This window comes from Protopterus annectens, chromosome 6.part0 (assembly GCF_019279795.1).
Source record: "Protopterus annectens isolate FY-2018-M chromosome 6.part0, PAN1.0, whole genome shotgun sequence".
In the NCBI taxonomy this organism is placed as follows: Eukaryota; Metazoa; Chordata; order Ceratodontiformes; family Protopteridae; genus Protopterus; species Protopterus annectens.
In genome coordinates this window covers 1,160,371,276-1,160,385,445 of record NC_056737.1, presented here as the reverse complement: position 1 = coordinate 1,160,385,445, position 14,170 = coordinate 1,160,371,276, and the positions used below count along the sequence as shown (strand labels likewise).

General features: G+C 37.4%; 1 protein-coding gene across 1 annotated transcript in view; it reads left to right on the top strand.

Moving 5' to 3' along the window:
* The window catches only part of SLC4A10 (solute carrier family 4 member 10), a 3,247,445-nt gene that overhangs the window by 2,593,710 nt on the left and 639,565 nt on the right, over positions 1-14,170 (top strand). The window lies entirely within an intron of this gene.

The following is a 14,170-nucleotide window of genomic DNA, read 5'->3' as shown; positions in this document are numbered from 1 at the left end:
GAAAGCCAGGAGCCTGGAAAGGACTATAATACTCATAGCCCCATTCTGGCCTCATCAAATATGGTTTCAGCTCATCAAATAGAGGAACCATGGATTCTGGACCCAGTGTCAGATCTGCTGCCTCAAACTAGCAGCTTGGCTGCTCTGCTTCCCTGCCTAGCCAGGTCTCATCTACTCCTTCCGGCAGTTCAACACATCCTAGTTGCTTCTCATAAAACCTCTACTACTAAGCTCTATACGAGTAAGTGGAAACGCTTTGTATATTGGGCATCTAGTCAAAACTTAGATCCCTTGGTAGCTCCTCTACATAAAATTTTAGAATTCTTATCCATCCTTTTTCACAAAGGAGCTTCTACTTCCACTCTAAGAGTACAGTTGGCGGCCATATCAAACTTCCATATTGGTGAGGGAGGTTCTCCCATTACGTCTCACAAGCTTTGTAAAGCCTTTTTGAAAGGAACCTTCCATCTTAGACCGCCTGTCAGAAAACCTTTCTTTCCATGGAGCCTGAATTTGCTGCTGTCGCAACTCATGTTGTCACCTTTTGAACCTGTGTCGTCATGCCTCCTAAAGTTCTTGTCATGGAAGATGCTGTTTCTCATCGCCGTGACCTCAGCTCATAGAGTCTCAGAGCTGCAGGCACTATCGGTCAGACCACCTTACCTGATATTCCATCCAGACAGAGTTTCTTTGCGCACAAATCCATCTTTCCTTCCAAAAGTATGTTCAGTTACGAATATTAACCAGTCTATAAAACTCCCTACATTTTTCAAACACCATACTAACAAACTGGAGTATATGTTGCACAAGTTGGATGTTCACAGGCAGTTAAGATTTTATTTAGACAGGACCAAAGCTTTCAGAAAAATGGATCAACTCTTCGTCGCTTTTGCAGGCAATAAAAAGGGCATGGCAATTACTAAACGTACACTATCTAAATGGCTTGCTGACTGTATAACATTTGTATACTCTAAATCAAACCAATCCTTACCAAACAAACCTAAGGCCCATTCTACCAGATCCATTTCCACTTCCTTAGCTTATGAAGCTCACTTGCCTTTGGACACTATTTGGACACTATTTGTGCAGCAGCCACATGGTCTAAACCACATACTTTCATCACTCATTATAGAGTGGACAAGGTCTCCAAGGATAGGACATCATTTGGTTCCAATGTGCTTAGGAACGTTCTTCCATGAGTCACTCAGGGTCACAGAGCTAGGGACGCTACCCGTGTGTAAGAACAAACGGCGAAATTGAACACTCTTACATAAAGAAGTTATGTCCTTACCATAACGTTCCATGTAGAGTGTTCATCTCACCTTTGTTCTTACATTCCCTCCCTTTCCCCCCATGTGTTTGGAAGAACTGGCAGGATTAGAGTCTGATCGACGTGTCTTGGCCCTTTGCGGGGTATATGGTTCCGTGTGTCATGGGATATATGCTTAGACCATTAGTTATTGCTATGGTGAGAGAGTGTCTCTGAATGGCTGAAGAGAGTGTATGCTTCTAGCATCGCAGGTGTTGGATCCTTTGGTCTGGTTTGTTTGCAAACTAGATCTGAGTAATGGCAGGGAGGATTGTGGGATATGGGTTGGTCTCGAGCTTCTCTAAGATTCAGAGCTTTGCAATTCGGCCGACTCGGAGCCGAGGATCGGCTCCGAACCCGTGTGTAAGAACAAAGGTGAGATGAACACTCTACATGGAACGTTATGGTAAGGACATAACTTCTTTTTATGCTTCACATATATTGCCATATGTCATATAACCTAAGTAATATTACATAAATTATTAAATTCCTGCTTTTTTTTTAAACAAGAAACATCTTCATTAAACAATCACTTACTACATAGGCAATCGTGCATTTATATAAATGAATACAAACCACACCAACACAATCCCAGTCACAAACATTTTACATCACAAACCATACTGACACACGTCCAGTTGCAAACATTATACATTACTTATAATCTACGCAAACATTACATAGCTCATTTAAGTCCTGCTTCATTTTAGGCCTCATTCCTCCCTTGCATGTATTGTTCCCAGAATTCCCATTTTTCCTATGTAGTTTGTTCTTACTCTTTTCTAAAGAGCCCAATTCCAGTTTTTTATCTCTGTTACTATACTCACTGCTTCCATTTGGTTTAGATTCTGATTTCCATTTTCTAGTAATTGCTTTTTCGGCAGCCATCATTATTAGACACAGCGAGGCCTTACCATGTTTAGGCTATTCCGATTCTGTATCATAGCTCAGACATCTCCCTCGTCAGACCAATCTGCTCACCCAGCATCTCTAACAGTGCATCCCACAGGGAATCCTTAAAGTCGGCCAACTCATCGCACTCCCAGAAAAAATGTTCCCAATTACGAATTACCTCTTTCTTCCCCTTCACACCTCCGAGACAATAAATTTATTGAACTTCTGGCATTCACAGCTCTTTCATTTTGGAGTTTCTGAGTGAAAAAAAAAATCTATTAGCAGCAACAGAAATGACTGACTTAAAGAGCTAAGCAGTTTATGCTCGTTTTATAAAAACTCTAATTTGAGCATTGTTTTTGAAATTAATACAAAACTGATTATTTCCATGCATTTAAAACCTGCCAAATAATAATAGAGAAGTTTACTGAAAGAAAATTTCAGGCACTGTGTAGAAATTTTTCAAAGTAAGATGCATTTCTGAGTACAGCTGTTGTAAGAAGGTGCAGAGAGAGAGAGAATCTCGTACAAGAAATTAAAGCATGATAGTCACATTGTTTCAGGTCCCAGAATTCGTTACAGCAAAAGAATAAAAACAGCAAGGCATAAAATGATATCACCGTGTCTGCCTCACAAAATATTCCTAGCAGTGACTGCTTAATTGTTTGTGTCTTTCGGCTTTTCCCGGTTAGAGGTCGCCACAGCAGAACTCAGGTCCGCTAATGATTGGTAGTTGATTTTTACGTGCCGAGTTACCAGCCCTGATGCACAACCTTCAATGAACGTACGCCCATTCATGCATGTCTCCACGCAGAAGACACTCTAGCTGAGAATCGAACCGGACAGCATCTTACTGTGAGGCGACAATGCTATTCTGCAAAAACAATAGCAGAGAAAAGATTACACATACACACATACACACACATTATCCTATTTCTTTTAATCACCAGTGAACTTTGATCAACAGAGAAAACCTTTCTGAAGAGGTACTACAGTCAAATATAGTGATCAAATTGAAGAATGCATAGGATGGCCATGATGTCATCTTACGGGAGCAATGGCAGAACAGGGATAAGCTTAGTGATAACAGCCTGCGTCTTACTCAAAGTGCAATGCGGCTTTTGTCTACTAAGAAAATCTATAATAACCAAAATCACATAATATAAAATAAAAAAATGCACAACCAATTACACACTACTTGGGAAATGCATCCAAATAAAAATCACTTTCAAAACAACCACAATAGTACTTCTCAAATATCACACTAAACGTGAGTAAATATTTATAATAAACACGGTGGAGGGCTCTGCACCTTACCTTCTGTAGAAAAAATGCAGTGAAATCTGGGGTGGCCATGTCTCTCTCTCACACACACACACACACACACACACACACACACACACACACACGCACACACGCACACACGCACACACACACACACACACACGCACATAAAAGATGATCCAATTTACAGGTGCAACACCCATTCCTTATAATTTTTTAATTTCCTTAAAAATTCTATTCCCCTTTTCTCTCAAAAAAATCTTGTGTGACTGCAAATATTTAGAGTTATACTGCAGTTGCTGAAACATTACTAACAGCTTGTGAATAGCCTGTAATGTTTACACAAGAGTACTAATTTTATTTTCAGTTACAACTTCACCTTTAACCTTTGGCATTCTTCTTAGTGGGGGCATTTGGCATCTTACTGTTTATTCTTGCATCAAGTTTTTTTTTTTTTTTTTTTTCTGCTGGAAATGAAAGAAGATTCAAAGTCTAGCCAAAAATCTGTCCTTTAAACTGATTGGCTGGTAAACAACATAAAGGGATGACTGTTTTACATAGAGAGTTGCCATATGAGAAACAGTACAAAGGACTGTGCTGTAATGTCTGACCAGTGAGTTGGAAGAATATGTTAAAATTAAAGCCTGGAGTCACCTGATGGGGCATGATCATGTGAGGGAAAACACAACAGAGCAGACAACCAAATAAGTAATTCGAAAAAGTGTATGCTTTGAGTAACTGAAACCGCATTTTATTCAGTATGAACATATGAATTTTTTAAGTAGCTAGTGAGTCTACCTTTATTTGGATTAAGCATAATTACTTTAAATGTTGATTTGAACTAAGGAGACCAGGAATTAGCTGAAGGTGGTATCATATAAAAAGAAGTAGGAAGGGCCAAGAGCTTTAGGCAAAGTGCAATAGAATAAGAAGTTCTAAAGGCATGAATGAGTTAAAGAACCAGTACACCTTAAAACCAGAAGTAACCAAAATATTTAGTAAAAGTCCCCCTGAAGGAGGAAAACTCACAAGATTTTACATCACCAATGTAGTGCTGCATATTATGACTAGAAAGATTTTGCTAGTCCAAAATGTACTATGAATTTAGTATTGAAAGAGCACAGCGGTCATTATGACTTGTACCACCTTCAAATGAACATATATATATATATATATATATATATATATATATATATATATATATATATATATATATATATATATATATATATATATATATATATATATATATACATGATGCTCAGAGAAGAAGAAAAAGGAACTGATTCACTTTTTTGGAAGAGATCGTCATTCTATAAATTCTTTGTTAATGAAAAATAAAAAAATCCTCATTTAAAGTATATTAGAATTTTAACTGGAATTTAAAAAATAGCTGTGTTTCTGATGTTTACCAGAAGAAAACTAAATAGAAGGAACTCTTAAATAATAAATATTCTGCAAATCATTATGTAAAGGTGTTTAGAAAGATATCTATTTGTCTTTATGTAATGCTTCAAGCAAAGTAAAAATGTTGTATGCAGTTCATTTATTGCACAGGTTATGGTTGTGGGTTTATAAAATTAATTATTCATTTTGGCCTCACTTTATCATTTTGGGTGATCATTTTCATTGTTGGTGGCATTGATTTCAAATTCATGAATGCTGGGAACAAACTACAAAGACAATTTCACATTGTTGGAGTCAGAATTCATTGTTTTTCAGCAGCAGTATTGTTAAATCGGATTAATGAATATCATATTAAAAGTCAAAGATGTGTTTATTTAACATATATATTAAATTATGAATTTTACTTTGTTGAATGGATGCATCTCTTTCACGATTTTATATACAAAAATGATAGATGCAATTCATTATGTTTCTAATTTCATTTAATGATAGTCATATGACAACATTTTTTAAATAATATTGGTCGGTTGTAATTAACGTATACATTATTTTTTCTTTATCTTCTTCTCCCTTGGTAACTTCTTGTTATTGAAATAGGTGGTTTGATTTGTATTTATTTAGTTAGTTAGTTAGTTAGTTAGTTAGTTAGTTAGTTAGTTAGTTAGTTAGTTAGTTCATTTTCATTCTTCACTTTTATTTATTTAATATGCATTGATTGATTGACAATTGATTACTGGAAAAGTCTGACTGGAGAGGTGTCTATTTTCAGTGGAGGCCTGGGGAGAAAAGCTCTAAAATATTACAAAAACATTTTAATTAAGAGCAATAATTTTATATCTACACTTTAAATAATTATATGAAATTAGACTTAATGGGAAAACATTGGTCAAGAATGTACACAACTTATATGACAATGATTTAATATTTAGATGCATTCTTGTCACTTTACAGATAAATTAAAGGTAAGTTAGTATAATGCAAAAAGGAATTACAGTTTGAAGTGAGAGAAAAAATAAGGTTGTGGCATATTTAGAAACAAATCAGGGGAGACGGATAGATTGAAGAAAGGAGGTGAGTGAAGAGTGGAGAGTAAGGAGGTGTAAGGGATGAATAGGCACTTGCTCTTATTTAGGGATATAATTTATCCTGGGCTTATGCAAGAACAGTGCCACATTTTGGCTAGGAAGTCTTTCAGAATGTTTTCAAAGGACTGGAGGGAGAATATTGACCTGATGGGTATAGATAAGGAGTTTCAAGCCTTAGCAATATGGTTTGAGTACAGACTGTACCTAGCAGATTTCATATGTTTGTGGATAGAAAGGATTTTGTCGGTCAGTGGATCATAATAACTGACTGGGAACATAATTGTGTAGAATGGTATTTACTGCAGGACAAGCAGATGAATGCTGGATAATTCTAACCGCTTTAAGCTTTTTAGCAGTATACTGTGGTCAGGTCTGAAAAAGCTATTTGCTGCAAATTTAGCCACTTTATTACAACATTGTTCATGTTTTGATTTTTGATATGTCTGGAAGTTAGTAATGCTGGTAGCCCCATAAAGTAGTGAGGTAGGAGTTTAATAGTAACAAATGTAGTTTTAGTTGTTTATGGAGCCAAATACTTTCTCACAATGTACCCCCTAGTTTTTGGTGACTTATCATGTAATTTTGAATATACAGGTTGAATTTAAGATTATTGTTCACTATCATCCCTAATAATTTTTAATGAGAAGGCAATTCAGTGGTTGTATTAAGAGAGAGGATTTTAAATTTTGCTTTTATTTGGGTGTGGGGGGGGGTAAAGTAACAGTTTGTGGTTGTTTTTGGGGGGACACGAATTGTGAATTACAAACTTCCTGATTATTTTTTGGAGATGTTCCAGGTTGTCTGATATGCTTATTTTGTGGAGTCATCTGTGTATTGTACTAGGGAGGCTTACTGTGTGGCTGTGTGGAGGATGTTGGTGAGAATGTTAAAGAGGGCAGGACCAAGGATAGAGCCTTATGCTACACCATTGGGGACTGGGAGGTATGGAGAGAGGATGGAGTACCATTTTCTAACTAATAACTATTGCCAAGTAGCTTTTGAAACAGAATGATGGACCGAGATAGACCGAGTGCAGACATTTGAAGTCGATGTTTTCTGTGATAAACTGTGTTGAAGGCTTTAGATAAGTCTAGACATTAGGAGAAGACTAGTTTTTTTTGTTTATTGTAGCTTTGTTGACAGTATCTACAAAGGTTAGAAGTCCAGAGTTAGTACTATGGGACAGCAACAGATAGAAGCCATGTTGTGTGGGGGATTCTTCCTGCAGGAGGTTGTTTAGCAATTGTTTTCAAATATATTTTCAGATATTTTGGAGCGAGAGAGAGAGAGAATAAGATTGCCCTAGGTCTAAAGTTAGTGATGGCTGTTGAATTTTCTCCTTTGTGTACAGGAATAATGTGTGATTTTTTTTTGCAGTGACAGAGTAAACATGGGATTCCTGGACTGACCTATTTATAATGATTGCAACATAGTAGGCAATGCTCTCGGCTGCTATTTTAAGGTACTCACTTAGAAGGTCATCAGCGGAAGCAGAGCATCGTTTAAGCTTGTTTAAGAGTAGTATTACATAGGATGTAGGCAAAGGTTTGAAGGTGAAAGTGGAGGTGGTGGCATGTGGCTGTTGGGCAGGGTTGGGATTAGAGGTTGGGGAATCCTTAGATAGGGACACTATACTACCTAGGGAATAAGAGTTGGATTCTACTGAGTTTTTGAGGGGTGAGTTATTGTGAGAGAGGTTAGGGTTGGATTTTTTGCCATGATGTAAGATTTCTTTAATAGCTAACCAGAATTTTTAAAGGTCATGTTTACTATTGTTCTGAAAGTTGTAGTACAGTTTTTTATCTTCATTTATTTTTTTTAATTCATTTGTGGCGCATTCTGAAGTTTTATAGATATTGTGATGTTTGTTTTTTTTTACATTCTTTCCATGCTTTTTCATTCCTGTATTAGTATTCTCATTTTTTTAAATAGCTAAATTGCACTTATTTGTTTTTAGTATCTTTTTTCTAAGCCATGCAAGGCTATTTAAGATGTTTAGAAAAGATGAATTGAATTAATTTATGCCTTATATGAGGAGGGTTCTTAGGATGTTCAAGTTAATAGATGAGAGGGTAGTAATGAATATTTCTGTGTTAACCTTGGAAAGGGTGGGTGTTGTTTTATAAGGGTCTATATTAGAACATCGACTTTTTAAAACATCGACTGTTCTAATATCGACCCCTATTCAGCGAAAGCTGACAATATCGAACATGCAGAACAGTGAATTTTTTCCCAGGAAAAAAAAATTGCTGTTCCAACACACATACACACAACACAAACACACCAAACAAACAGCAATCCACACACATACACCTAAAATCCTACATCTAACCGTACACTAAACTGTGCACACACCACTAGCTATCCACTTACCTTAACCCAAACCCTAAACCTAAGGTCCATCACTATCACACACTCACCTCACCTGCGCCCTAACCCTAACTCTCCTACCCCACCCTAACCCTCATGTCCACACAATTGCACACTTAACTGACCCATGCCCTAACCCTAACTCACCTACCCTGCACCCTAATCCTCACGTTCACACAATCACACACGTAACTGATCCCGATCCGTAACTTTCCACCACAGTGCTGAAAATAGCAAAGCCACAGGAATGGCCAACTGAATTCCTTCCCTAGGAAGAAATTTGGTGTTCTGCAGCTTCGCTATTTTTAGCGTTCGCTGAATAGGGGTCGATATTAGAGCATTTGAAGTTGTGAAACTTCAATGTTCTAATATAGACCCATTTTATAAACATGCTGTTTAAGTGTATGTGTGAGATGTCTGGTTGTAAAGATTGGGAGATGGTTACTGAGAAAGTCAGACATTGTACCTGTAGCTGTGAATTTGTTAGGGTCTGATACTAGGATCCAGTCTGATAAAGAATTTGATGTCTTACTATAGTGTGTAGTCCTATTAATTACCGTGTGTAAAACTGTGTAAGTTCATGCTAGATATAGGGGAGTTATTGGCTATCAAAGATAAAAAGTTCCAGGCACACACAGCTCCAGAGAAATCCAATAACAATAAAATGGTAATGGCAATATAATAATAGAGTGCTCAAATAAAATATAAAACACTTTAATAGTAAGCGCTTTCACGGTTTTCAAGACAATTGCTTCATCAGACTACAAAAATGCAAATAACAGACAGTTTAAATACAGGTGATAAACCAATCACAGTTCAAATGCATCATTGTCCCATTAGTACTTAAAGGTATATAGCTTAGAGCACAGCATTTAAAATAAATTAATGCTTTAAAGGTCTTGTTTTCAAAAAAGGTTTCAATGAAACTTTAGTATTCAATCCAGGATATTTATCTGCCCTAAAGAAAATAATCCATTTCTGCTCATTGCCTTCTGTGATGGATTTTATAGCTCCACCTCTAATGCTTGTATTTATAGTTTCCAGCACAAAGAATTTAAAAGTATGGTTTGTCCCATTCTCAATTACATGCTGTGTTAATGCAGTCTCCTTTTTACTATTCCTCACATCCCTATAATGTTCTAAGATTCTCTCTTTTAGTGTCCGATTGGTTTTACCAATATAGAACGCATTACATATTGTGCAAAAACAGAAATAAACAAGATTAGCTGTCGTGCAGTCTGCATAAAAATCCAACTCAATTTTAATATTCAATAGTGTATGGGTGTAACATGTACCACTAGAAATGTATTTGCACGCCATACAATGCCTGCAAGCATAAGTGCCCAGGCGATCTGATCTTGATTGATTATTCACCTGACTATTTCTATAACATAAATAATTTTTAAGTGCTCTATTATTTTTAAAGGAAAAGCTAGCGTGCTCTGAAATTTCAGTTTTAAGTTCATCAATAGTAGTCAAGATATTCCAATTTTTTCTAATTATGTCACAGTAAATACTTATATCACTTGAGTAAGGTAGTGTCATTCTAACATAATTATTTATTCGAGTGTTATTATTCCCCAGTACTTTTTATTAACAGAATTAACACTATTTGTACTAAAATGTGGTTTACATCTGTCATTTCTCAGGATCCAAGCATTATCAATACATCTATCAATATCGCTCTCTGAATACCCCTTAACCAAGAAATCTTGTTTAAGCTCCGATAAGGCTACCCTTAACTCAGAATCTTTATTGAGTAGCCTCATAATTCTAGAAACTTGTCCCTTTAGTACATTATTCTTAACATGCTTTGGATGCATACTTCTGTTGTGTAATAAGTTATTCTTTTTCCTTGGATTCTTGTACACACCAGTCACAATTTCATTCAATGTATTTTTATTAACTTTCACATCCAAGAACTCAAACTCTGTACTAGAATATTTAGAGGTAAATTTCTGGAATTCAGTAGTAGTATGTGAAAAGGAAATAAACTCTTTCAGCCTAGTTTCTTTGTCATTCCACAGCAAAAAAATATTGTTCGTTATTGGCTATGTCCAGCCAATGGATATTGATATCATCTAGTCGTATATATATTCTTGTGGAATTGTTATCGATATCCAACATAGGATATATTCCACGGTAGCATTCTTGTCACCAGCAGGGATGTAAATCACAGTAATACATATTTGTTTATATTTATTTTCAGGAAAGAGATAAGAAACTGCTGAATTGAATTTTGGCATTAGTTTGTTGTAGAGAGAAATGTAGTTCCTGGGAAATAGTAAAGCAATACCACCACCTTTCCTCTTTATTCAGTCATTGCAGATGATATTATAACTATCGGTGTAATTTTAGAGTCGTTTATGGTTGGTTTAAGCCAAGTTCCAGTTATACTGAGACTATCAGGATTGTCATGGGTAACTCAGACATGTAGTTCCGTGGTTTTATTGTGATATTTACAGCAGAAAAAGTTAGAGTACGGGGGTGGGGAGTAGATCATTGTGGGGTTAGATCAGTATGTGGAAGAAAATTATGTTGATGTTGGTTGTGATATGGGGTGCCAGGATTAGGGGGAATGTCAGCTCCTAGGAGGGGTTTAGTATATTGGGGTATTATTAATTCTTGTTTTTGGAGAGTATTTCTCCACTTATTTTTTTTTTTTAATTTGAGGTGAAATTGAGTTAATCACTCTATATTTGGGGTAAAGGCGAGGGACATCAATACATAAGTTTGGTGCAATGTGTGGAGAGTTTAAGAAGGATGTATGGATAGGAGGCTGGGACAGAGCTGGTGAGAGATGCTAAGAGCTATTAATGAGTCATGGTAGGATGAGAGATGGCACAGTAGGATAAGTTCATAGGTTCATAGATTAGTACTAGGCTAACTGCCCTTGCAAGCCATTTTAAGCCTAGCCAATTATCCCTTGTGAGACTCAAACCCTGCACCTTGTGTTTATAAGGCAGACGCCTTAACCATTAGGCCACCCTCCCACCCTTGAAAAGTAGCATAATTAATTAAAGGGATCTGTATTTTACTGATGACATTTAGTAATGAAATAGGAATCAGGAAGGAAACAAGAAGCTGCAAGGCTCTGGAATATTTAATAGTGCAGAACATGAAAGCTGGTACAAGGCAGGCTAGAAGGAAGTATTTTCTATGAAGAAAGAGAGTTAGGTTGTCATGATATCTTCTGTTATGTTTCTGAAATATAAGAAATGGATTGGTCTGGAAGAAAAGAATATAAGGATGCAGATAAGATAAGGAAGTAGTGAGGGATTATCGAGGAAAGTAGAAGATGAAATGTGGAATATCAGATACATACTGATGAGGAGGAGTTTGAGCATAAATGGATATAGTGCAAAGCAGTAAAGGCAGGAGAAAGGTTGTTGGGAGTGATGCTAAATGTTAGATGGAAGTTTTGAAACAGGAAAATAGAAACAGACTCCAAACCAGTTACAAGTGGCATCCCACAAGGCTCAGTCCTGGGACCTCTCTTGTTCAGTATATATTTCTCGGAGGTACAGGCCAACACGGAAGGACTGTGGCTGACCAGGTTCACAGATGACTGCAAACTGGGCGCCATAATCAACTCTCCAGCTGACACAAGCATCCTCCAAAAGGGCCTCATAGAAACAGACAACTGGTGCCAGAGCCATGGCCTCAAGCTAAACGCCAACAAGTGTATAGTCATCCCCTTTGGCAAAAACAAAGTGCCCACAAATTACCACATAGGTGGTAATCCATTAAGTACAGAAGAAGTAATTAGGGACCTGGGGACCCAAGATGATAGCAATCTCTCATTTGACAACCACGTGGCCAAAGTGGTTAGAAAAACATTTTATATAGCCCACCTAATCATGAAGGGATTCACATCTAGATCAGGGGAGGTCATCGTGCCTCTTTACTCATCCCTCATCAGGCCCATAATTGAGTACAATGCCCCTTTTGGGATGTACCTTACCAGACACCTGCAGCAACTGGAAAGACCCCAAAAGTACCTCACCAAGAGGATCAAAGGGCTCAAACAGATGCCATATACTGCCCGGTTAAAGAAACTCCAGCTCTACTCAGTGGCATACCGCTTGTTCAGAGGCGATCTGTGCCTGACGTATAAAGCCATGTCCAACCTGGAATTAATGGACATGCTGCACCTCAGAAAATCCAAATCCTATCGAGCTACACGCTCGAGAGACTTGAACCTCAGCACTGAAATAAATAGGACATGCTGGAGGGACAGATTCATAACCCAGAGGCTCCCTTCACTCTGGAATAAAATCCCAGTCCAGGTTAGGCAGAGTCCCTCATTGACTCTCTTCAAGAGGAATCTTGATGAGTGGATGGGAGATCGTAGGTTTACCCCGGGTATGACTTCTGTGTCACTGTTAGACAGAGGTACAGTATACTAACCTCAAAAAAAAGGCATAGCAAAATTAATTTAAAATGGGTGGCGAAAGCCAAACACATTCTGGCTAGGCTTATAAATGCCCTAGGGCAGATAGCCTAGTATGAACCTATGAACCTATAAGAGTGTTTGTATGACAGTAGTAAATTTGTTTGGGGAGTGTTAGGGAGTGGGTGTCAGATGTGTAATGGTAGAATAAGAAGGGGTGGGTGGGAATTGGGGGTAGCGGAGTAAAGCTGAGTGTAACAAGTGTGAGCATTGCAGGCTTCCCATCCTTAGGTCATTTATTACAGAGAGCAAGCCTGGGGATAGGGGAGTAAAGCAAAGCCAAGTGCAACAAGGGTGAGCATTACAGGTTTCCCACCCTCTGGTAATTTATTACAGAGAACAATCTGTTTATAACTGATACAAGGCAATTAACAAAGAGGCAAAAGTCAAACAGATTTTCTTTAATTTGCTGAATGTGGAAACCAGGGAACTAAGGACACCAATTAAATGGCATATACAATGTCATCTATGGGTGGAGAAAAAGGAAAATGGCCTAATTATTAAGTGACCCTAGGAATACAAGGACTATTGCTTTGGAGGAATGTCACAGCCACTTTCCAGCTCAGGGCAGGCACATGTTTGACTAGTTACAGTTAATACATCACAAGGCTGTTCATGTTAAGCTTGCTTACATTGTGCAATGACAATATTCTCCATGAAAGGTTCTAGAGTTGGACCTTGTGGCAGAGCTCCTACAGTTTCAGAGTCAGTGTGGATAAAATGACCAGATGTTCTCAAAAAGGAAAGAAAATCTAAAAACTCTATTGCTCCCATGTAATATAACAGTTTAGCAAAATTAATGGGAAACCAGTGAAACTGTCAGTTGTTTATGTCTGATGAAGCAGTACTCATACTGCGAAAGTGCTCACATCTTTTCTACTATGGAAAGGACTGTGTATTTTATTCATCACATTGACTCAATCCTTTTATGAATTCACTGGTTTCCTGTTTTGTGGGGATTGAGTTATTTGCCATCTGTGCTGCAGTTTGTGTTTGTTGGTAAAATTAATGCTTACTCCAAAAGATGGAAGCAGGTGAATGGTGAGACAGAGCAAAAGTATATGGGATATTGAAAGAGTAGAGAGATGTTAAGAATGTTTATGAATGTAAGGTCAAAATAGGTTTACCAGGAGGTATAGTGATAGAGTACCACAGTAATACTGTGTATATAGAGAGATGTATAGAACAAGGCATTCTAACATATCACTATGCTGATGAGCACAGCATAAAACTACCACTTAGTAAATAACAATTGGATTAAACAGTACATCAAACGAGTGTTATGTGTGCCACAACAGCAGCAACTGAAATTACATAAATACTGCTTAAAGGGCACTGACTCAACATAAGTAAAGCTTATCTGACGTG